The sequence below is a fragment of the Balaenoptera physalus genome (assembly GCF_965194825.1).
Source record: "Balaenoptera physalus genome assembly, chromosome: 14".
Lineage (NCBI taxonomy): Eukaryota > Metazoa > Chordata > Mammalia > Artiodactyla > Balaenopteridae > Balaenoptera > Balaenoptera physalus.
Window position 1 is genome coordinate 59,325,856 of NC_138893.1, and position 21,208 is coordinate 59,347,063.

Below are 21,208 nucleotides of genomic sequence, written 5' to 3' on the forward strand. Positions count from 1 at the left end.
GAAAGAAACATGAACATTTTTTTCTGAAGAGAATATTTAAATGTGTATAGTATCCTCTCTCACATTCCACTTTCATGGTAGATTTTTAATTGCAGAGGCCTTATGGGGAATAAAGTTGCCGTAATTTCCGTTATGAAAGCCTCAAGTTCCACCTAAAATATTTCCACACTTCTTGGTGGTATGGGGTCAATCAAATGAGAATCACTGGGTAATGGAAAGAGCACTTGGGGTAGGGAGATCTGGGTTCTCGTCCTAGTTCTGACCCAAGCTGGCTTTGTGGGGAAAACCACTTTCCCTCTTGGTATCAATTTTGTCATTTGTCAAGGGAAGAGACAGGTGAATTATATGACCTCCAATGTCCTTCCAATGTTTAATACTCTGTGGTTCTTGGATATCTTTTCCAGAATAATACTCATCAAAGTAAAAGTTCCTTGAAAGGCTCAAGTTGATATTTTGTATGTGTTATTGCTTACAACTAGGACCAGTGGAGACAGAACTGACCCTTTCTTCTAGGAACCCGAAGCAGAATTTATTAAGGTTGAGGCTTCGATGTAGAACTAGAAGCTTCCAGCATCTGAAACACCAACCAGAGCTGGGAAGGCAGAAATCAAGGTGAGGTTGAAAAAGAACAGGAGAAGAAAGAAGAGGAACCAAAAGGAATAAAGTAGGAGGGGGTAAAAGGAGGAAAAAGGAGGGAGAAGGAGAGAAGGAAGAGGAAGGGGAGGAGAAGGGCAGGATGGAGAGAGAGAAAACAAGAAAAGGAGAAAAGATGGGAAAGGAAATTGAGAGATAAAACAGGTGAGGAGGGAGAAGAAATTGATTCGGGAGGAATCTATGGCCCTACAATCAAGGTCCTAGATCCTTGGTCTCTGAAGTGGATTTGCAAGACCACCAATAGTCTTGGCTAGACCTCCAATAGTTAGCCCTGCCTCAAAGGTGAGCCCCTGCTTCTTAGCCAAGTCTTGACAGGCAAAGCACTTGACATACAACAGGCATTAAATGAATGCTTGTTGAATGCTACAAAGTATTTGCATAAGAGGAATAAATGGTATCATGCCCACAAATTCACTGTAGGCTAACATTCAACAAATATTCCTGATAATATCCTGTGTGTCAGTTATTGCGCTAGGGGTTGTCATGCATGCCTCATTGAAGCAGAGGTTTCCACTCTTCACTCCGTGCACTCTGGGAGAAATGGTCAGAAGGTACAACTGCCCACTGTACACCCCCTGCCTTCCTAGTGGTGGCTGTCTCCCAAGTTGATTTACACAGTGACCTATTTTAATCTAGACAGATTTACGATGCTTGGATTCTAAATTCTGTACATACCTCGTATTATTTAAGGCAACTCTAGCTGCTGTAAAAAAATAAATACCAAAACCTCAGTGGATGAACACAATGTAAGAGGTACTTCTTTCTCATGCAGCCGTCCAGTGTGGGTATTGGGTGGATACCTTCCAACAGGTGACTGATGAACATTCGCTCATTCCCTTTTACGGCTCTATCATCTTCAGCACAATGTTTCCAGGCACATTGCAGAAGGGGGGGAGTGGAGAAGGCAAATGGGCTTCTTCTTTTTTTGTTTAATTTTTATTTTATATTGGACTATAGTTGATTTACAATGTTGTGTTAGTTTCAGGTGTACAGCAAAGTGATTCAGTTATACATATAAATATAACCACTCTTTTTCAGATTCTTTTCCCATATAGGTTATTACAGAATATTGAGTAGAGTTCCCTGTGCTATCCAGTATGTCCTTGTTGATTATGTACTTTATATATAGTAGTGTGTTTACATTAATCCCAAACTCCTAATTTATCCCTCTCCCCACCACCTTTCCCTTTTGTTAACCATAAATTTGTTTTTGAAGTCTGTGAGTCTGTTTCTGTTTTGTAAATAAGTTCATTTGTGTCAATTTTTAGATTCCACATATAAGTGATATTATATAATATTTGTCTTTCTCTGTCTGACTTACTTCATTATTGTGATAATCTCTAGTTGCATCCATGTTGCTGCAAATGGCATTATTTCATTTTTTTATGGCTGAGTAATACTCCATTGTATATATGTACCACATCTTCTTTATCCATTCCTCTGTCGATGGATATTTAGGTTGTTTCCATGTCCTGGCTATTGTAAATAGTGCTGCAATGAACAGTGGGGTGCATGTATCTTTCCGAATTATGCTTTTCTTGGGATATACGGCCAGGAGTGGGATTGCTGGATCATACGATAGTTCTATTTTTAGTGTTTTAAGGAACCTCCATACTGTTCTCCATAGTGGTTGTACCAATGTACATTCCCAACAACAGTGTAGGAGGGTTTCCTTTTTTCCACACCCTCTCCAGCATTTATTGTTTGTAGACTTTTTAATGATGGCCATTCTGACTAGTGCGAGGTGCAAACCGGCTTCTTAATCCCAGTGTTCTGGAACATGGGGAACAAACATTTCTTCTGCTCACAGTTAATTGGCAAGAACAAGTCACACAAGTTCATACTCAGATGCTGGTGGAGAAGGTGGAGTCAGAGGTGATTGGTGAGAAATGTAGTCCCTGGCTTCAGCTCCTTCCCCAAAATGACTCTACACTGTGTAAGGGGAGCGTGAATCTTGGTGGACAGCTAGCCATTTCTTCCACCCACCCTCGTCAGTAAAGAGAATAAGGCTGTGATTTTCAACCAGGGGTTGGAGTTCTACCAAAAGATAAACATGGAAAATTTACTTTATGAGGTCATTTTTTCCTATTAAAACAAAGATATGTTCTAGATTAGAATAAAATTTTCTCTTACACTTTTAAACTAAAACATGAGATTTCAAGCAAATGACGTTTCCATCATCACTTAAACACACACACGAGCATCCATCATCCTTGTTGTAAGCGGAAAGGTTTGAGGGAAATAATTGTTGAAAAACATAGATCATAAATTTTAGCAGTCTCCTTTTCTCCTTTTAAGTATTTCTTCTATTCCTTTGATAATGTAGTCTTACAAGAGATTTCAGAAATGAGAGATTGCCTCCTCTTTTCCTCTTCTCTCAAAGAGGAATCTCTGCCCAGAGCTTCCTATTGTAGGGAGAGTGGTTCTTCCTTCCTTTTGTCTAAAAGTGGACAGCCGTCATAAAGAAAGGAATAAGATGACAATCCAAAATCTCAGGGCATTGCATGTAAGTAACTTACAGTCCTAGACTGACTTACAGTCTAGAGGTAGAAGAGAAAATGGGAGGCAATGGGGGAAGATGTTATAAGACAAAAGGATAGACGTGGAGAGGTGAGCAGGCTGAAGCTTGGGAGTGCACCGCATTGGGGAGGGGACGGCAAGCTGCCCTGGGGGAGGTCACACGGAGGCAGGTGGGGGACTGGGGACCCCAATGAACCTCTTTTTCTTTCTCATCAGCTGCAGACAACTGTGGTATCTGGGTATCTCCCACCTCAAGAGAGTACGTTAAATTCCTGCCTCACAAATGAGGTGTACTCACCTGTAAAACCTGGGGTAGCCAACATGCGTCTGGAAAAGAAAATTTTCTCAAGAGAGAAAAGGGATTTTCAAAGTTCACCGAATTCATCTCTACATATCACAAGAGCAAGGCTTGGCTAGGAGTTGTAGTGTAAACAAGCTGTGATGTGGTGTGAGGGAACCACCACCTCACAGCAAACAGGTGAAAAGTTTTCTGGTTCTAGAGCCTGGGGAGCCTTATGCAAGTCTTACTCCTTTCTACATACGCTTTTGAGAGAGAGGAAATGATATAGCGGGCCCAGATATGTTGCAGCAGAGGGAGAAGCTGAGCCAGAAAGAATCCGTGTCCCTCTTCCTGAGAGAAGCCAGCCTCAGAGGATGCAGCCACACAGAGTTAAATGGTGGTGGTGGAGGCGCAGGGGTATTGGGTAGAGAAAGGGCTGCAGATAGGGCACCAGAAGCTCCCGTGGCCTCACAGGAGACAGTCAGGTAGCCGGTGACTCTGGTCCAATAAGTGCACTGAATGAGGGCTTCGAGGCAGATGGGCCAGGCCTCGGCTGGTCAGCACAGAGATGGCGGAGGTCCCAGGGAAGGTTGCCTGGATTGAGAGAATAGGACATGAGTTTCACCAGCCATGTACCTCAGATAAGAGCCGGTCACTCAGTGGACAAGGACATCTCAACCAGAGGTCAGTAACTCAGCCATTCAAAAGAATGAAATAATGCCATTTGCAGCAATGTGGATGGACCTAGAGATTATCATACTAAGCAAAATAAGTCGGAGAGAGAATGATAAATGCCATATGATATCACTTATATATGGAATCTAAAATATGACACAAATGAACTTATGAAACAGAAACAGACTCACAGATATAGAGAACAGACTTAGGGTTGCCAAGGGGAAAAGGGGGTCGGGCAGGGAAGGACTGGGAGTTTGGGATTAACAGATGCAAACAAACTATTATGTATAGAATGGATAAATAACAAGGTCCTACTGTATAGTACAGGGAACGATATTCAGTATCCTGTGATAAACCATAAGGTAAAAGCATATGAAAAAGAATGTGTATATGTATAACTGAGTCACCTTGTTATACAGCAGAAATTAAGCACAACATTGTAAATCAACTATATTCAATAAAATAAAATAAAAAAAAAAAGAACTACAGGATGACACAAGGACCCATACACCCAACAGCTGCCTCTGTCCTCCAAAGAACGTGAGTGATTTGCCATCCTTACAGATTCCATCTTGGGGAGGCAGGGAGGGAGACAATAGGAGATGAACACTTGAAAGGGAAACACAGCCTGGTAGGGAGATGAACCTTGAACCCAAAAGAGACTGAACTAAACAAGAGGAAACTATTTAATCCTAGCAGAGACGGAGATACATTGAGTTGTCAAGATGGTTCTTCCAACAACTCCCAGCCCCTCTGGAAGGAAATCTTTCTGATTAATATATATATCAACTCTTTTTTAGACATCTGAGTACATTGTATAAAAAAATGTTGACCCCATGATATCTGCATAACGTACACCTAGCAGAAGACTTATCACATCGCATATGCTCGGAATATATTTGCTGTATAAAGATTTCAGACATAATGCAGACTCCTCTATTTACTTAATCCAAAAAACATGTTAACACCATGTTCCATCTCTGTATATAGAGGTAACTTTCATAGTCATATGTATATGCATAATATATTTTTTAACTCAAGTCGAAAGCCAAAAATATTTTACCACAACTGATTAAAAGTACTTACAAAGACCAAGTCAAAACATTCAGTGTGAAATAATTAAAGCGATATCTGAAAAGTAAAGACCCACACCTCATACTCACCTCAATTCTGCAACTATTTTGAGAAGACTGTAATATTTTGTCCTATATTTTCTGCTCCTTTTTTCATTTCTCTGATTTATTTTGTTACTCAGGCTTGATGAGCCCCAAGGCAGTTTTGAGTCTCTGCACTGATTCTAAATAATGGGATAAAAAGATTTTCTTTAGGTAAAGGCAAAGGGCAAAAGTGGGTTAAGTATATGGAGGCAGTAATAACTTTTACATTTAATATGTTAACTGCAATCAGCTGGCTTCTCCAATTCCTTTGCAAAAGAAGAATGAATTTCATGCAGGAATGGCTTGAGGATTTTAATATTTACACAAGAAGCATACGGCAATATTTTTACAAAGATAAAACAGAAGTTGATAAAGGTTATCTACACCATAAAATATCTAGTAGAAAATTTAATATTATAAACAAAAGCTTTTGCACACACAGAAAATAAAAGAGGCTGAAGTTCTCCTGACAAACAAAGCAATTTAAATAAACTATAGAAAATAACAGCTCTAGCAATGGACTTCTGTCTTGACCCATTAACGTACAAGGACAAGGTTAAATAAAATGAAGCTCACAAATAGCACAATAATCTTGAACTGGTTGTTGGTTTGGTTGGTGCGTTTGTTTTTGCAAAATGTTATTTTCCCCTGGTAGCACCAGGCAGGACGTCAGCCCCATTCTATGCCCATACTGACAGAGCAAAGCGGGAGACTGTCGGGTTATCACATCCATAAAATTGCCCCAATTCTTAATTTTACTCTAGTAGATTATCATTAGTCTTTCTGCTGTAAGGCTCTATTGCATTATGATTCAAGTGTTATAGTGGACTTTTTCTAAGGAGAAAACTGCTTCTCTTTACATATTTCAACCTTATCAACCCATTGGAAGGGTAATTTCGTTTCTCCCCTGTCTAAAGTGATCCATCAGAGCCTGAACTGTTGACACTCTGTGCTGTCAAGTTATTTAAACCGGGTTAGTAATGGGGCCAGCTTGCCAGTGTGGAAGCGTCCATTGACTGCTTGACAATTTTCCTCAGTAAGCCTCCAAATGATCAATGTGCTATCCTGCTGAGAAAATCTATAAAAATCTCTCGTCAGTTGTATAACTCTGATGTGGCCATATGGGCAAGTGAGAAGGATGGAGAGCATAATTTGGCACTTGAAGTTCCTCACATCCTACTGCACAGATTTTCAGCAGCCATCCAGGATCTTCAAAGCAACTGTGAACTAAATTCCTATAAGGTCTATAAGCCTACAGAAGATTTGTTTTTCCAAAGCGGCCTCTCGTGATTCTTTTCTGTTGCCACTCTGTCCTCGTGTTCTCCCACATTCTTGACTATGAAAATAAGAACTTCTGACTAAAGTGATAAAGACATGCAGCCTCATGACAACACAGAAAAGTCCAAGGGACAGATAAGAGAATTTTTCGGGGCTGCTCAATAAGAATGTTATACAGAAATTCTCTTACCTTTGACTATGGGGATTAGAAGGGACTTCAAGAGTCATATGATCACCTGGAAAAGGAAACCCAAATCCCCTCAATAATCCCTGCTTACTAGAAGTGTCCAGGCTTGAGTCACTCAAGAACGCGCTTTCACTAGAGACAGTGCAATCTTGAGACCTTTCTCACTATTAGGAAACTATTCATGAAACCCGGATGTTCTAGGCATCACCAGCCAACTGAGAGTACAAGTGAAATGCATTTACATTAATTCCATGAAACTCCTGCTCTTAAGACTCCCCATTTGCTCTTTAGTTAGAAATACTCTTAGCCAGAGAGGAGGGTTGACCTTCCCCAAATAGTTCTGAGATTCCTCCAAAACACGTAATTCAAACGTTTCCCAGGTCTCAGAAATGGTGGGTCCTAGATACGATCACTTTCCCTTTTGAAGTCTCCACATCATCAGGTTGAAGGAGGCAGTGATGTCTCAGCATATAAACCAAACTACTGCAACTGCTTCTGTCATGTTCCAGGTCACCTGGAGTCATTGATGACCTCTTCCAGATCACTAAGCTATTTTCTCTGGGTCTGGGAAGGAGAAACATGACTTTGCTTCTTAAAGAGTACCTCTTTCAGAGGGAGTTCCTTCAGTAGAACCATTGAAATCTTACTGATTTAGCTCTTTTATGCCATTACCCCAAGGGTTGGAGGGCTAGATCGTGGTATTGAAGGACGTTAGGCAGTGGAAGAAGCCAGCAAGGACTTCTTTCTGGCATAACTACAAGGGACATCCCTATGGGTTGAGGAAGAGCTCTTTGTTAGTAGATGTTATGGAATGAAAATGCCTGGGTTGCAGGTTACATCACCCTGTTATTTATCCAAGATGTGTCAGGTTTATGTTTGCACAAAATTACATATTGTGAAAGCTGAAGCTGCTGATGTGTGGAGAAGCTCCATCAGCAAAGGAGGATATCCCAGGCCAGCCAGGGTGAGCTCAGCTGAGGCTGTGTAATCATCTGTGAATGACAAAGAAGTTTTGGATCACCTCTGGCTCTGAGGCAGTCTGTCCCTAGTGCCTGGTTGGACAAACTCCAAACTCTTTTCCTTCAAACAACTCACATCACAGATGGGCAGTAAGGGCCTGGGGAAGCTGACCAGGAGGCAGTCCTCCTTCCGACAAACAAACTTGGTAGTGAGTCCCTCTTGGGGGCACAGGAGGCTTCTCTGCTAACTGTCCCCCTAAGTACATTTGAAAATATTTAGATTTGTAAGACCAACTACTGCACATTTTTGTTGTTCTAACTGCCTGTGATAAGCACATTTCACCCTGTATCTGTAACCAGAGCACAGAGTACCTGCTGATTCCAGGCCCTGCTCTTCTCTCTGCCCACCTGATGGTAGCCTTTGGCTCTGTGTGTGTGTGTGTGTGTTTCCCATTCAGCTTTCCATCTAGGAAAGGATATCAAGTCCCTTCCTCACTTTGATCTCTATTTCTCTCAGATCTGCTCCTTGCCCTTTCTCTGCTCTGCTGTGTCTCACTTTGTTTTGCAGGCTCTTGTGTCAGCTGGTTTCTGGCTAAGTTTGGCCTGTGGAAGAACAGGCAGGTGATTGTGGAAAGGAAGGAAGGAAGGGAGGGAGGGAGGGAGGAAGGAAGGAACAGATTTTCCCTTCTCCTTCCCTATGTCGGGCATTGTCTCAGCAATAGCAGTGTCACTTCCATGGCTCCAGCTCCTGCCAAGAAGCAGGAATTCTACTTTCTGCCTGGTGACTCTAGTCCTTGGGCTACAGTAACCCCAGCTCCTTTCTCTGCCCCCACCCCACCCCTGCCTAGGGTTGTCAGCAGCTTCTTGCTATTGCTAATCTCTGAGTTATCTTACTGCTCCCTATATACCTCTTTAGATTCACCACTGGTGATACCCAGTCGCTCTGTTAAATCTTAAATACTTAGAGTATTTTGTTTTCTGGTTGGATCATGACTTATGTCAACGGTAGTAGCTGGATGGAAAACTTTAGGAGGAAGAGTCAATAGAACTTTCTATTTTATCGCATATAGGAGCTGAAGACAGTGACTAATAAAATACGACTCCAATATCTTTGTAATCAATCAATTTCAGTGCCAGAAAATGAACTTGAGAGATAGAGCAGTGATTAAGAAATGAAGACTGCTGTAGGTTTTCCACTAAGAAGTTGGTGTGAGAGGTGGATGGACCTAGAGTCTGTCATACAGAGTGAAGTAAGTCAGAAAGAGAAAAACAAATATTGTATGCTAACACATATATATGGAATCTAAAAAAAAAATTGTTCTGACGAACCTAGGGGCAGGACAGGAATAAAGATGCAGACATAGTGAACGGACTTGAGGACACGGGGAGGGGGAAGGGTAAGCTGGGGTGAAGTGAGAGAGTGGCATTGACATATATACACTACCAAATGTAAAATAGCTAGTGGGAAACAGCCGCATAACACAGGGAGATCAGCTCGGTGCTTTGTGACTACCTAGAGGGGTGGGATAGGGAGGGTGGGAGTGAGACTCAAGAGAGGGGGGATATGGGATTATAAGTGTACATATAGCTGATTCACTTTGTTATACATCAGAAACTAACACAACATTGTAAAGCAATTATACTCCAATAAAGATGTTTAAAAAAAAAGAATGAACATATGTACATGTATAACTGAATCACTTTGCTGTACACCTGAAACTAAAACAACACTGTAAATCAACTATACTCTAATAAAAATTCTTTTTAAAAAGATATATTAAAAAAAAGAAGTGGCTGTGAGTCTAGGGCAGGTTTCAGACCTATCACAGGCCATCAGACCAATCCTTTGAGCAAAATTTTGAGGGGTGAGGGTCATCATGGTTGATGATGCTGTAAATTAGTTCAATAAATGTAAAAATAACTGGGTTCTCAAAGTTAATATAAATGAAATCAGAAGAGTGAGGGTGAAGAGAAATGGCATAAGACATAAGGGAGGAAAAGAAGAGACTCAGCAGTGCTGGAAACAATAACCTTTGGACCAGAGGTGGCCAAACCACAGCCCACAGGCCAAATCCACTGGCTGCCTGCTTTGTCAATAAAGTTTTACTGGAACACAGCCATACCCATTTATTTTTTTTTTTATTTTTATTTTTTTTAAACATCTTTATTGAAGTATAATTGCTTCACAATGGTGTGTTAGTTTCTGCTTTATAACAAAGTGAATCAGCTACAGATATACACACGTTCCCATATCTCCTCCCTCCCGCATCTCCCTCCCTCCCACCCTCCCTATCCCACTGTTCTATGTTGTCACAAAGCATCGAGCAGACCTCCCTGTGCTATGCGGCTGCTTCCCACTAGCTATCTATTTCATATTTGGTAGTGTATATATGTCCATGACACTCTCTCATCCTGTCACATCTCACCCCTCCCCCTCCCCCTCCCCATATCCTCAAGTCCATTCTTTAGTAGGTCTGTGTCTTTATTCCCATCTTGCCACTAGGTTCTTCATGGCCTTTTTTTTTTTTTTCCTTAGATTCCATATATATGTGTTAGCATACTGTATTTGTTTTTCTCTTTCTGACTTACTTCACTCTGTATGACAGATTCTAACTCCATCCACCTCATTACAAATACCTCCATTTCATTTCTTTTTATGGCTGAGTAATATTCCATTGTATATATGTGCCACATCTTCTTTATCCATTCATCCGATGATGGACACTTAGGTTGCTTCCATGTCCTGGCTGTTGTAAATAGAGCTGCAATGAATATTTTGGTACCTGACTCTTTTTGAATTATGGTTTTCTCAGGGTATATGCCCAGTAGTGGGATTGCTGGGTCGTATGGTAGTTCTATTTTTAGTTTTTTAAGGAACCTCCATACTGTTCTCCATAGTGGCTGTATCAATTTACATTCCCACCAACAGTGCAAGAGTGTTCCCTTTTCTCCACACCCTCTCCAGCATTTATTGTTTCTAGATTTTTTGATGATGGCCATTCTGACCGGTGTGAGATGATACCTCATTGTAGTTTTGATTTGCATTTCTCTAATGATTAATGATGTTGAGAATTCTTTCATGTGTCTGTTGGCCATCTGTATATCTTCTTTGGAGAAATGTCTATTTAGGTCTTCTGCCCATTTTTGGATTGGGTTGTTTGTTTTTTTGTTATTGAGCTGCATGAGCTGCTTGTATATCTTGGAGATTAATCCTTTGTCAGTTGCTTCATTTGCAAATATTTTCTCCCATTCTGAGGGTTGTCTTTTGGTCTTGTTTATGGTTTCCTTTGCTGTGCAAAAGCTTTTAAGTTTCATTAGGTCCCATTTGTTTATTTGTGTTTTTATTTCCATTTCTCTAGGAGGTAGGTCAAAAAGGATCTTGCTGTGATTTATGTCATAGAGTGTTCTGCCTATGTTTTCCTCTAAGAGTTCGATAGTGTCTGGCCTTACACTAAGGTCTTTAATCCATTTTGAGTTTATTTTTGTGTATGGTGTCAGGGAGTGTTCTAATTTCATACTTTTAAATGTACCTGTCCAATTTTCCCAGCACCACTTATTAAAGAGGCTGTCTTTTCTCCACTGTATATGCTTGCCTCCTTTATCAAAGATAAGGTGACCATATGTGCGTAGGTTTATCTCTGGGCTTTCTGTCCTGTTCCATTGATCTATGTTTCTGTTTTTGTGCCAGTATCATGCTGTCTTCATTACTGTAGCTTTGTAATATAGTCTGAAGTCAGGGAGCCTGATTCCTCCAGCTCCATTTTTCGTTCTCAAGATTGCTTTGGCTATTCGGGGTCTTTTGTGTCTCCATACAAATTGTGAAATTTTTTGTTCTAGTTCTGTGAAAAATGCCAGTGGTAGTTTGATAGGGATTGCATTGAATCTGTAGATTGCTTTGGGTAGTAGAGTCATTTTCACAATGTTGATTCTTCCAATCCAAGAACATGGTATATCTCTCCATCTATTTGTATCATCTTTAATTTCTTTCATCAGTGTCCTATAATTTTCTGCATACAGGTCTTTTGTCTCCTTAGGTAGGTTTATTCCTAGATATTTTATTCTTTTTGTTGCAATGGTAAATGGGAGTGTTTTCTTAATTTCACTTTCAGATTTTTCATCATTAGTATATAGGAATGCAAGAGATTTCTGTGCATTAATTTTGTATCCTGCTACTTTACCAAATTCATTGATTAGCTCTAGTAGTTTTCTGGTGCCAGTTTTAGGATTCTCTATGTATAGTATCATGTCATCTGCAAACAGTGACAGCTTTACTTCTTCTTTTCCGATTTGGATTCCTTTTATTTCTTTGTCTTCTCTGATTGCTGTGGCTAACACTTCCAAAACTATGTTGAATAATAGTGGCGAGAGTGGGCAACCTTGTCTTGTTCCTGATCTTAGTGGAAATGGTTTCAGTTTTTCACCATTGAAGACAATGTTGGCTGTGGGTTTGTCATATATGGCCTTTATTATGTTGAGGAAAGTTCCCTCTATGCCTACTTTCTGTAGGGCTTTTATCATAAATGGGTGTTGAATTTTGTCGAAAGCTTTCTCTGCATCTATTGAGATGATCATATGGTTTTTCTCCTTCAATTTGTTAATATGATGTATCACGTTGATTGATTTGCGTATATTGAAGAATCCTTGCATCCCTGGGATAAATTCCGCTTGATTACGGTGTATGATCCTTTTAATGTGCTGTTGGATTCTGTTTGCTAGTATTTTGTTGAGGATTTTTGCATCTATGTTCATCAGTGATATTGGCCTGTAGTTTTCTTTCTTTGTGACACCTTTTTCTGGTTTTGGTATCAGGGTGATGGTGGCCTCATAGAATGAGTTGGGGAGTGTTCCTCCCTCTGCAATATTTTGGAAGAGTTTGAGAAGGATAGGTGTTAGCTCTTCTCTAAATGTTTGATAGAATTCTCCTGTGAAGCCATCTGGTCCTGGGCTTTTGTTTGTTGGAAGATTTTTAATCACAGTTTCAATTTCAGTGCTTGTGATTGGTCTGTTTATATTTTCTATTTCTTCTTGGTTCAGTCTCGGTAGGTTATACATTTCTAAGAATCTGTCCATTTCTTCCAGGTTGTCCATTTTATTGGCATAGAGTTGCTTGTAGTAATCTCTCATGATCGTTTGTATTTCTGCAGTGTCAGTGGTTACTTCTCCTTTTTCATTTCTAATTCTGTTGATTTGAGTCTTCTCCCTTTTTCTCTTGATGAGTCTGGCTAATGGTTTATCAATTTTGTTTATCTTCTCAAAGAACCAGCTTTTAGTTTCATTGATTTTTGCTATTGTTTCCTTCATTTCTTTCTGATCTGATCTTTATGATTTCTTTCCTTCTGCTAGCTTTGGGGTTCTTTTGCTCTTCTTTTTCTAATTGCTTTAGGTGCAAGGTTAGGTTGTTTATTCGAGATGTTTCCTGTTTCTTGATGTAGGCTTGTATTGCTATAAACTTCTCTCTTAGCACTGCTTTTGCTGCGTCCCATAGGTTTTGGGTCGTCGTGTCTCCATTGTCATTTGTTTCTAGGTATTTTTTGATTTCCCCTTTGATTTCTTCAGTGATCACTTCATTATTAAGTAGTGTATTGTGTAGCCTCCATGTGTTTGTATTTTTTACAGATCTTTTCCTGTAATTGATATCTTGTCTCATAGCGTTGTGGTCAGAAAAGATACTTGATACGATTTCAATTTTCTTAAATTTACCAAGGCTTGATTTGTGACCCAAGATATGATCTATCCTGGAGAATGTTCCATGAGCACTTGAGAAAAATGTGTATTCTGTTGTTTTTGGGTGGAATGTCCTATAAATATCAATTAAGTCCATCTTGTTTAATGTATCATTTAAAGTTTGTGTTTCCTTATTTATTTTCATTTTGGATGATCTGTCCATTGGTGAAAGTGGGGTGTTAAAGTCCCCTACTATGATTGTGTTACTGTCGATTTCCCCTTTTATGGCTGTTAGTATTTGCCTTATGTATTGAGGTGCTCCTATGTTGGGTGCATAAATATTTACAATTGTTATATCTTCTTCTTGGATCGATCCCTTGATCATTATATAGTGTCCTTCTTTGTCTCTTGTAATAGTCTTTATTTTAAAGTCTATTTTGTCTGATATGAGAATTGCTACTCCAGCTTTCTTTTGATTTCCATTTGCATGGAATATCTTTTTCCATCCCCTCACTTTCAGTCTGTATGTGTCTCTAGGTCTGAAGTGGATCTCTTGTAGACAATATATATATGGGTCTTGCTTTTGTATCCATTCAGCCAGTCTGTGTCTTTTGGTGGGAGCATTTAATCCATTTACATTTAAGGTAATTATCGATATGTATGTTCCTATTCCCATTTTCTTAAATATTTTATGTTTGTTATTGTAGGTGTTTTCCTTCTCTTGTGTTTCTTGCCTAGAGAAGTTCCTTTAGCATTTGTTGTAAAGCTGGTAAGGTGGTGCTGAACTCTCTCAGGTTTTGCTTGTCTGTAAAGGTTTTAATTTCTCCATCAAATCTGAATGAGATCCTTGCTGGGTAGAGTAACCTTGGTTGTAGGTTTTTCTCCTTCATGACTTTAAGTATATCCTGCCACTCCCTTCTGGCTTGCAGAGTTTCTGCAGAAAGATCAGCTGTTAACCTTATGGGGATTCCCTTGTGTGTTATTTGTTGTTTTTCCCTTGCTGCTTTTAATATGTTTTCTTTATATTTAATTTTTGATAGTTTGATTAATATGTGTCTTGGCGTGTTTCTCCTTGGATTTATCCTGTATGGGACTCTCTGTGCTTCCAGGACTTGATTAACTATTTCCTTTCCCATATTAGGGAAGTTTTCAACTATAATCTCTTCAAATATTTTCTCAGTCCCTTTCTTTTTCTCTTCTTCTTCTGGGACCCCTGTAATTCGAATGTTGGTGTGTTTAATGTTGTCGCAGAGGTCTCTGAGACTGTCCTCAGTTCTTTTCATTCTTTTTTCTTTATTCTGCTCTGCAGTAGTTATTTCCACTATTTTATCTTCCAGGTCACTTATCCGTTCTTCTGCCTCAGTTATTCTGCTATTGATCCCATCTAGAGTATTTTTAATTTCATTTATTGTGTTTTTCATCGTTGCTTGGTTCGTCTTTAGTTCTTCTACATCCTTGTTAAATGTTTCTTGCATTTTGTCTATTCTATTTGCAAGATTTTGGATCATCCTTACTATCATTATTCTGAATTCTTTTTCAGGTAGACTGCCTATTTCCTCTTCATTTATTAGGTCTGATGTCTTTTGATCCTGGTCCTTCACCTGCTGTGTGGTTTTTTGTCTTCTCATTTTGCTTATCTTACTGTGTTTGGGGTCTCCTTTTCACAGGCTGCAGGTTCGTAGTTCCCGTTGTTTTTGGTATCTGTCCCCAGTGGCTAAGGTTGGTTCAGTGGGTTGTGTAGGCTTCCTGGTGGAGGGGACTAGTGCCTGTGTTCTGGTGGATGAGGTTGGATCTTGTCTTTCTGGTGGGCACGTCCACGTCTGGTGGTGTGTTTTGGGGTGTCTGTGGCCTTATTATGATTTTAGGCAGCCTCTCTGCTAATGGATGGGGCTGTGTTCCTGTCTTGCTAGTTGTTTGACATAGGGTGTCCAGCACTGTAGCTTACTGGTCGTTGAGTGAAGCTGGGTCTTGATGTTGAGATGGAGATCTCTGAGAGATTTTCACCGTTTGGTGTTACGTGGAGCTGGGAGGTCTCTTGTGGACCAGTGTCCTGAAGTTGGCTCTCCCACCTCAGAGGCACAGCCCTGCTGCCTGGCTGGAGCACCAAGAGCCTTTCGTCCACACGGCTCAGAATAAAAGGGAGAAAAAAATAGAAAGAAAGAAAGAAAGAGGAGAAAATAAAATAAAGCTATTATAATAAAAAATACGAAAAAAATTATTAAGAATAAATGTATTCAGAAAAAAAAATTTCTTAATTTTTAAAAATAGATTTATTAATTTTTTGTAGTAAAAAATAAGAAAAAAATTATTAAGAAAAACATTTATTAAGAAAACGTTTAATTTTTTAAAATAAAAAATATCAAAAAACTTATTAAAAATTTTTTTAATTTCTAAAAATAGAAAATAAGGAAAAAATTATTAAGAAAACATTTATGAGGAAAAAAAAATTTTTTTGAGTAAAAAAAAAAAAAAAAAAAACACGGACGGACCTAACCCTAGGACTAATGGTGAAAGCAAAGCTATACAGACAAAATCTCACCCAGAAGCATACATATATACACTCACAAAAAAAGGAAAAGGGGAAAAATTAATATATTCTGCTCCCAAAGTCCACCTTTTGAATTTGGGATGATTCGTTGTCTATTCAGGTATTCAACAGATGCAGGCACATCAAGTTGTTTGTGGAGCTTTAATCCACTGCTTCTGAGGCTGCTGGGAGAGACTTCCCTTTCTCTTCTTTGTTCGCACAGCTCCCGGGGTTCAGCTTTGGATTTGGCCCCGCCTCTGCGTGTAGGTCGCCTGAGGGTGCCTGTTCCCCGCCCAGACAGGACGGGGTTAAAGGAGCAGCTGCTTCGGGGGCTCTGGCTCACTCAGGCCGGGGGGAGGGAGCGGTACGGAGGAGGCGGGGCGAGCCTGCGGCGGCAGAGGCCGGCGTGACCTTGCAGCAGACTGAGGTGCGCAGTGCGTTCTCCCGGCGAAGTTGTCCCTGGATCACGGGACCCTGGCAGTGGCGGGCTGCACAGGCTCCCGGGAAGGGTGGTGTGGAGAGTGACCTGTGCTCGCGCACAGGCTTCTTGGTGGCGGCAGCAGCAGCCTTAGCGTCTCCCGCCCGTCTCTGGGGTCCGCGCTGATAACCGCGGCTCACGCCTGTCTCTGGAGCTCCTTTAGGCGGCGCTCTGAATCCCCTCTCCTTGCGCACCGTGAAACAAAGAGGCAAGAAAAAGTCTCTTGCATCTTCGGCAGCTGCAGACTTTTTCCCGGACTCCCTTCCGGCTAGCACCGAAGCCCGAGCCTCAGCTCCCAGCCCCCGCCCGCCCCGGCGGGGGAGCAGACAAGCCTATTGGGCTGGTGAGTGCCGCTCAGCACCGATCCTCTGTGCGGGAATCTCTCCACTTTGCCCTCCGCACCCCTGTGGCTGCGCTCTCCTCTGTGGCTCCGAAGCTCCCCCCCTCTGCCACCCACAGTCTCTGCCCACGAAGGGGCTTCCTAGTGTGTGGAAACCTTTCCTCCTTCACAGCTCCCTCCCACTGGTGCAGGTCCCGTCCCTATTCTTTTGTCTCTGTTATTTCTTTTTTCTTTTGCCCTACCCAAGTACGTGGGGATTTTCTTGCCTTTTGGGAGGTCTGACGTCTTCTGCCAGCGTTCAGTGGGTGTTCTGTAGGAGCAGTTACACGTGTAGATGTATTTCTACTGTATCTGTGGGAAGGAAGGTGATCTCCGCGTCTTACTCTTCCACCATCTTCCATACCCATTTATTTACACATTATCTATAGCTGCTTTTGAGCTTTAACAACAAAATCGAATAGTTGCAACAGGTAACTATATATCTCTCAGAGCTTAAAATGTTTCCCTTTGATCCTCCACAGAAATTTGCCAATCTTTGCTTTAGTCTCACATGTAGCAGTCCACAAGCCCTTCCTGATGAAGTCCCAACCTTCCAAAGCAGAATTAAACCCACTTGCATCTGTGCTTTCATGGCTCTTTTTATATACAGTGTCATAACACCAATCACATGGTAATCGAGTCACTGCTGAGATTGTGTTTGCCGTCACCCATCTCCCCATGGGTTAGAGCAAAAACCAACTTCTTGACCCAATTCTATCTAGCCCCTGCATAAACTGCCAGAATAATCTTTTAAAAACATGAGTCAGGCTATTTCAATTTTCAACAACTCCCCACCACAGCAGCTCCTATCACACTTAGGATAAAATTTCAATGCTTTACCGTGGTCTCGAGGTCCCTGCCTATATCTATGACCCCATGTCCTGCTCTAGCCACGCTGGCTTGCTTATGGTGTCTCCAACATGCCAAACTTGTTCTTCTCTCATGCCAAACTTGTTTCTTTTGAAATTGTTGCTCCCCTGCATGGAAAACTCCTCTTTCATACGCTCACAGCTGGCCACTTCCTCATATTCAGATCTCAGCATAGATGTCACCTACTCAGAGAAGCTGTTCCTAATGATCCCAGAAAAGTACTATGCTCCCTAGTGCATCATCTGTATCAATTCACCTACTTTACTTTATTCATAGCTCTCATGGCCATCTGAAATTATCTTGTTTGTTTACTTATTCATTGACTGTTTCCTACAATGCAAGCTTACCAAAGCAGAAACCTTGTACCTTGGGTTCATTGTTGCATTCCCAATGTTTAGAATAATTCCTGACATTTACATGCTCAATAAAGATGTGTTGAATACATGAATGAATGATTTGCAGAAGCATTCATTTATTTGTATTTTGCATCAAGACAACATCAAGCTCTTAGAGGCCAGGGATCATACAATTGTTATACGTTCAGCACATAATATGCTGCCGGGAATTGAATTAATGCATTTAATAAATGTTTGTTGAACAAATCATTAACTTATTGAGTGAATACTTAAAGACAATGAAAATGCATGCAGCCATAGAAAATTGATGTTTCATCCTTGAAATATACAAACTACAATTGAGTTAAATATTAAGGTATTCTTATAAAATGACAGGTATTGATATATTGAACTTTACAAGTTTTGAAAAATTTCAGAGAATGGTAATGGTTCCAATTTACCTAATTGGCCAATTATTTTTGCCTTTAAACTACAACAAATATCTGCAAACATCTTTTTGCAGATTTTTGGTTTGTTTGCACTAGTATGTGCGCATCCATAGGTGAAGCCGACAAATTCTCTCAATTGGTAATAGAAAAGATTGCAAACCTGGCATCTTCTAAAGTGGTGCATTTCAGACCCAATCATGGAGTTAGATGTCTGACAGTATTGCAATGAAAAAAATAAGAAAAGAGTCTATTTCTCTCCAAGTTCTGTCTTTGATGACACTAATCATGCGTGCTTTTTGTTAGTTCAGGTTTGGTTCAAAATGAATAGGGAATAGAGTAGACAGCTGAATGTCATACTCGTTTTCTTTCTAAGGTAATTTACCCCCTGAAGAAAAAGAAAAATCAGTTTTTGCAGGTGCAAATTCATTCAAAGTCAGCTATCCAAAATCCCAGTGTTATAACTAAAGATACTCTGACTGAGGTTCAGATTCCAGCCATTGAAATGAATTGCTAATGAAAAAAGAAACTGGTCCGAATTCCATAAGAAATGGAACCTTAGACGCATCCTACCTTCTATCTGCTCACATGCACGTGTGTCCGGACCTGATGCAGTTACATGCCAGTACACTTGCGGTTGGAGAAGGGGTAAATGTGTCATCTGGAGAGGCAGCTGTTGGGCCTGGCAGGGCACGGTCACGTCTCAGGGTCACCGCATTCCAGCATCTGTTCCTCAGCTTTGCAGATCCAGAAAATGAAATGTGTCAGTGTGCTTGTAGTTGATTAATCCCTGGGAATTTACAAGAGACTGGGGTACAAAGCAGAGTGCCAATTTAGCGATTTATACTAAGAAATGTTACTGCCAAGTGGTTCCAAATGTTTATGTCAGCAGGAGAACGCAGCCTGCTAAAGACAGGAGGAGGTAAATCATAATCTGAAGTTTGCTGGGTGAGCATGGACTTGAGGCAGGAGGAGGAAGTTGGATGGCCTTAAGAACTGGTGTCATTAAGCCTGACACACCCATCTCCAAATTGAGATTGACCTGCCAGGAAGGCACGACACTTGGATTCTCTGGCCAGTGCTGGAAACAGATGAACAATTCTTGCTCACCGGCCTTCCTTTGTCTAGATTCCTTGCTGGACACCCGCATATTCTGTCTTCACCTGCATTAATGCCTTTGAAGAGCGTCTGTCTTTTTTCTACGTTCAATGACTCCTCATTATTAATAGTCATGAGCTAATATTTATTGAGTGGTAATAAGTGGTGGATATACGCTCACTCCGCAGTCCGTTCTGCTTAAATGCTTGTTTTGAAAACACAAATTTGTTCCAAAACAATTGATATATTAGGGAACGATTGGAACATAATGAGAATTCATTTGCTTATACACTATTTTGTCTGCAGGAACCTCTAGGCCAAAACAAAAACTCTACTCTGCTGTATCCAACTGTTATGAACACACAAAGCACATACATATACATACATGTAACACCTACCAGCTGCCTCAGTTCCCCACATGTTATGAGTCAACTCAGCCATATCCAGTGTCACAACCTTCCTTCCAATTTCAGGTAACCCTCCATCCACTGCTCCACGATAACCCACAAGCTGCAACACTTTGGACACTCAGTTCCACAGAAAACTCCAGGTCTTTTTCCCCATAAAGGGACATATTTATTGTAGTAGCTATAGATTTCTTAACCACTTATCATGTAAAATTGCACTACCATTTTCATTAAAGTGTCCTCTTCTTCTTTTTTGTTGTGTTTCACCGATGTTTTAGTGAAACTCATCTTTCCTGTAAGCTTGTGGTTTTTATTTTGTAATTTTGCATAGTACAGTGATTTTAGGGAATGCATATGTTATGTTACAGTAGAACTGACTGTATTATTATTATCTTGTTTAATTCTTACAAAAATTATCATTTTTCATAGCAGGACATTGAGATTTGAGGAGTTTGAGTAAATTACCCAAGAACAAAGAGCTGGCAAGTAGTTAAGCAAAGATTCAAACTATCTGCTCTAACATACTCTGAAAGCCTTGGGATCCTGATTCGATAGAAGAGCCAGCCTGTCTTTTAAGGTGGTTTTCACCAAGGATAATAGCTATAATATACTCAGAGGCAGTGCGGTAAAATATGCTTTTTGGAGCCCTGCTGCCTGGGTTCAGATCCTGGCTCTGTCACTTACAACCTGTATAAGAATGGGCGAGTTACATAATATGGCCAATTGTTGGAAAACAGCCCTAAGACTCTCCTTCTTGTATCCTCACCCTTTGTAACATGATTTTCCATCAAGAGACAGATTCTATTTTCCTCACCCCATGGCTCTGGGCTGGCCTTGTGACTGGCTCTAATGAACAAAATACAGCAGAAATGACATGGTACTAGTCCCAAGGTTAGACCTCAGGAGGCCTTCAGTGCTTCACTCGTTCTCCTGGAATGCTGCCACCACCATGTGAACAAGCCCAGACTGGCCTGCTAGGTGATGAAAGATGACATGGCCCAGTCACCCCAGTATCCCCAGATAACAACTCATCAACGGCCAGAAGTGTGAGTGAGTGAAGCCACTGCAGACGCCCCACCCCTCCGTGAGCCAGCAGCTACTTACAGATGCATGAACGAGGCCAGCTAAGATCATTTCAGCCACACCCAGATCAGCAGAATTATTATTTTATGCTACTAGATCGGGGGTTATTTGTTACACAGAAAAAAAACCCACCTGATGCATTTAACTTCTCTGTACATCAACTATCCAATATGTAAAACAGGAAGAATAATAGAGCTAGGAGGATTAA

The 21,208-nt window shown here is 40.7% G+C and overlaps 2 protein-coding genes across 18 annotated transcripts in view; one reads left to right on the forward strand and one right to left on the reverse strand.

Moving 5' to 3' along the window:
- Positions 1 to 21,208, forward strand: part of HTR7 (5-hydroxytryptamine receptor 7) — a 680,316-nt gene that overhangs the window by 594,905 nt on the left and 64,203 nt on the right. The gene's annotated exons all lie outside the window — the stretch shown is intronic.
- Positions 1 to 21,208, reverse strand: part of LOC309642373 (uncharacterized protein) — a 268,819-nt gene that overhangs the window by 20,744 nt on the left and 226,867 nt on the right. For 10 of the 16 annotated variants that reach the window (XR_014253109.1, XR_014253110.1, XR_014253111.1 and 7 more), the window contains 3 exons: positions 18,986 to 19,220; positions 5,296 to 5,429; positions 3,473 to 4,048 (listed from right to left, as the gene is read on the reverse strand). The gene's annotated coding sequence lies outside the window, so the exon portion shown is untranslated. Of the gene's footprint in view, positions 1 to 3,472; positions 4,049 to 5,295; positions 5,430 to 6,757; positions 10,004 to 18,985; positions 19,221 to 21,208 lie in introns of those variants that run through there. The other 6 variants (XR_014253113.1, XR_014253119.1, XR_014253120.1 and 3 more) reach the window with 3 other exon arrangements.